The following is a 4,100-nucleotide window of genomic DNA, read 5'->3' as shown; positions in this document are numbered from 1 at the left end:
ACATAAAGCATAATTTTCGAAAAACAGGAAAATAAAGAACAAGGAAGTTAAAGAACGGGTCTACCTTAGTGATGACGGCTTGTTCTTCCTCTTGAAGATCTTATGGAGTGCTTGAGATCCTCAATGTCTCTTCCTTGCCTTTGTTGCTCCTCTCTCATGGTTTTTTGATCTCCTCTAATTTCATGGAGGAGGATGGAATGCTCTTGGTGCTCCACCCTTAGTTGTCCCATGTTGGAACTTAATTCTCCTAGGGAGGTGTTGATTTGCTCCCAATAGTTTTGTGGAGGAAGATGCATCCCTTGAGGCATCTCAGGGAATTCATGATGAGGAATTTCCTCATGCTCTTGATGAGGTTCTCTTGTTTTCTCCATCCTTTTCTTAGTGATGGGTTTGTCCTCATCAATGAGAATGTCTCCCTCTATGTCAATTCCAACCGAATTGTAAAGGTGACAAATGAGATGAGGGAAGGCTAACCTTGCCAAAGGAGAGGACTTGTCCACCACCTTGTAGAGTTCTTGGGATATAACCTCATGAACTTCCACTTCCTCTCCAATCATGATGCTATGTATCATGATAGCCCGGTCTATAGTAGCTTCGGACCGGTTGCTAGTGGGAATGATTGAGCGTTGGATGAACTCCAACCATCCCCTAGCCACGGGCTTGAGGTCATGCCTTCTTAGTTGAACCGGCTTCCCTCTTGAATCTCTCTTCCATTGAGCGCCCTCTTCACATATGTCTATGAGGACTTGGTCCAACCTTTGATCAAAGTTAACCCTTCTAGTGTAGGGGTGTGCATCTCCTTGCATCATGGGCAAGTTGAATGCCTACCTTACATTTCTGGACTAAAGTCTAAGTATTTCCCTCGGACCATTGTAAGCCAATTCTTAGGGTCCGGGTTCACACTTTGATTGTGGTTCTTGGTGATCCATGCATTGGCATAGAACTCTTGAACCATTAAGATTCTGACTTGTTGAATGGGGTTGGTGAGAACTTCCCAACCTCTTCTTCGGATCTCATGTCGGATCTCCAGATATTCGCCCTTTTTGAGCTTAAAAGGGACATCGGGGATCACTTTCTTCTTGGCCACAACTTCATAGAAGTGGTCTTGATGCACCCTTGAGAGGAATCTCTCCATCTCCCATGACTCGGAGGTGGAAGCTTTTGCCTTCCCTTTCCTCTTTCTAGAGGTTTCTCCGACCTTTGGTGCCATAAATGGTTATGGAAAAACAAAAAGCTTTAGCTTTTACCACACCAAACTTAGAATGTTGCTCATCCTCGAGCAAAAGAAGAAAGAAGAGAGTAGAAGAAGAAGAAATAGAGGAGATGGAGTGGGCCTTGTGTTTCGGCCAAGGGGGAGAAGTGGTGTTTATGAAAATGAAGGAGTGAAGATGGGTTTATATAGGGTGAGAGGGGTGTGTATGGTTCGGCCATAGAGGGTGGGTTTGGGAGGGAAAGTGGTTTGAATTTGAATGGTGAGGTAGGTGGGGTTTTATGAAGGATGGATGTGAGCGGTGAAGAGAATGGTGGGATTTGATAGGTGAGGGGTTTTTGGGGAAGAGGTATTGAGGTGATTGGTTAATGGGTGAAGAAGAGAGAGAGTGGTGGGGTAGGTGGGGATCCTGTGGGGTCCACAGATCCTGAGGTGTCAAGGATATCTCATCCCTGCACTAAGTGGCGTGCAAAACATAAAATAGAAAATAGAAAATAGAAAATAGAAAATAGAAAATTATCATAGAATAGTAACGATTGGGTTGCCTCCCAACAAGCGCTTCTTTAATGTCAATAGCTTGACAGTGGGCTCTCATGGAGCCTCACAGATGTTCAGAGCAATGTTGGAACCTCTCAACACCAAACTTAGAGTTTGAATGTGAGGGTTCAACACCAAACTTAGAGTTTAGTTGTGGCCTCCCAACACCAAACTTAGAGTTTGACTGTGGGGGCTCTGTTTGACTCTGTATTGAGAGAAGCTCTTCATGCTTCCTCTCCATGGTTATAGAGGGATATCCTTGAGCTTTAAACACAAGGGAGTCTTCATTCACTTGAATGATCAATTCTCCTCTCAATCACAGCTTTTGCTGTGGCTAGGAAGGGTCTGCCAAGGATGATGGATTCATCCATACACTTTCTAGTCTCTAGGATTATGAAATCAGCAGGGATGTAATGGTCTTCAACCTTTACCAAGACATCCTCTACAAGTCCATAAGCCTGTTTCTTTGAATTGTCTGCCATCTCCAGTGAGATTCTTGCAGCTTGTACCTCAATGATCCCTAGCTTCTCCATTACAGAGAGAGGCATAAGGTTTATGCTTGACCCTAGGTCACACAAAGCCTTCTCAAAGGTCATGGTGCCTATGGTACAAGGGATAGAGAACTTTCCAGGGTCCTGTCTCTTCAGAGGTAATCTCTGCCTAGTCAAGTCATCCAGTTCTTTGATGAGTAATGGAGGTTCATCCTCCCAAGTCTCATTACCAAACAACTTGGCATTTAGCTTCATGATTGATCCAAGGTACTTAGCAACTTGCTCTTCAGTAACATCTTCATCCTCTTCAGAGGAAGAATACTCATCAGAGCTCATGAATGGCAAAAGTAAATTCAATGGAATCTCTATGGTCTCAGTGTGAGCCTCATATTCCCATGGTTCCTCTTTAGGGAACTCCATGGAGGTCAGTGGGCGTCCATTGAGGTCTTCCTCAGTGGGAATCGCTGCCTCTTCCTCCTCTCCATGTTCGGCCATGTGAGATGTGGTTATGGCCTTGCACTCTCTTTTTGGATTCTCTTCTGTATTGCTAGGGAGAGTGCTAGGATAAAGTTCAGTAATTTTCTTACTCAGCTGACCCAATTGTGCCTCCAAATTTCTAATAGAGGACCTTGTTTCAGTCATAAAACTTTGAGTGGTTTTGATTAGATCAGAGACAATGGTTGCTAAGTCAGAGTGGCTCTGCTTAGAATTCTCTGTTTGTTGCTGAGAAGATGATGGAAAAGGCTTGCTATTGCTAAACCTGTTTCTTCCACCATTATTGTTGTTGAAACCTTGTTGAGGTCTCTGTTGATCCTTCCATGAGAGATTTGGATGATTTCTCCATGAAGGGTTATAGGTGTTTCCATAGGGTTCTCCCATGTAATTCACCTCTTCCATTGCTGGGTTCTCAAGATCATAAGCTTCTTCTTCAGAGGAAGCTTCCTTAGTACTGCCTGTTGCTGCTTGCATTCCAGACAGACTCTGAGAAATCATATTGACTTATTGGGTCAGTATTTTATTCTGAGCCAATATGGTATTCAGAGTATCAATCTCAAGAACTCCTTTCTTCTGAGCTATCCCATTATTCACAGGATTCCTTTCAGAAGTGTACATGAATTGGTTATTTGCAACCATTTCAATGAGTTCCTGAGCTTCTGCAGGCGTTTTCTTCAGATGAAGAGATCCTCCAACCGAGGTATCCAATGAAATCTTGGATAGTTCAGACAGACCATCATAGAATATTCCTATGATGCTCCATTCTGAAAGCATGTCAGAAGGGAACCTTCTGATCAATTGCTTGTATCTTTCCCAAGCTTCATAGAGGGACTCACCATCCTTCTGTCTAAAGGTTTAGACTTCCACTCTAAGCTTACTCAATTTTTGAGGTGGAAAGAACTTTGCCAAGAAGGCATTGACTAGCTTTTCCCAAGAGTTCAGGCTTTCCTTAAGTTGTGAATCCAACCATGTTCTAGCTCTGTCTCTTACAGCAAAAGGAAAGAGCATAAGTCTATAGACTTCAGGGTCAACCCCATTAGTCTTGACAGTGTCACAGATTTGCAAGAACTCAGCTAAGAACTGATGAGGATCTTCCAATGGAAGTCCATGAAACTTGCAATTCTGTTGCATTAGAGAAACTAATTGAGGCTTAAGTTCAAAGTTGTTTGCTCCAATGGCAGGGATAGAGATGCTTCTCCCATAGAAATCAGGAGTAGGTGCAGTAAAGTCACCAAGCACCTTCCTTGCATTGTTGGCATTGTTGTTTTCGGCTGCCATGGTTTCTTCTTCTTTGAAGAGCTCTGTTAGGCCCTCTAAAGAGAATTGTTCTTTAGCTTCTCTTAGCTTTCTCTTCAAGGTCCTTTCAG

At 43.3% G+C, this 4,100-nt stretch overlaps 1 non-coding gene across 1 annotated transcript; it reads left to right on the top strand.

Annotated features, from left to right (window-relative positions):
- The first annotated feature begins 3,501 nt into the window (after positions 1-3,501).
- LOC148555017 (small nucleolar RNA R71) lies at positions 3,502-3,609 on the top strand. Its single transcript, XR_015886974.1, has one exon. It is a non-coding gene; the product is annotated as a small nucleolar RNA R71 (small nucleolar RNA).
- Positions 3,610-4,100: the final 491 nt, after the last annotated feature.

This window comes from Arachis ipaensis, chromosome B6 (genome assembly GCF_059453495.1).
Source record: "Arachis ipaensis isolate K30076 ecotype BB chromosome B6, ASM5945349v1, whole genome shotgun sequence".
In the NCBI taxonomy this organism is placed as follows: Eukaryota; Viridiplantae; Streptophyta; class Magnoliopsida; order Fabales; family Fabaceae; genus Arachis; species Arachis ipaensis.
This window is presented reverse-complemented; position numbering and strand designations above follow the sequence as displayed.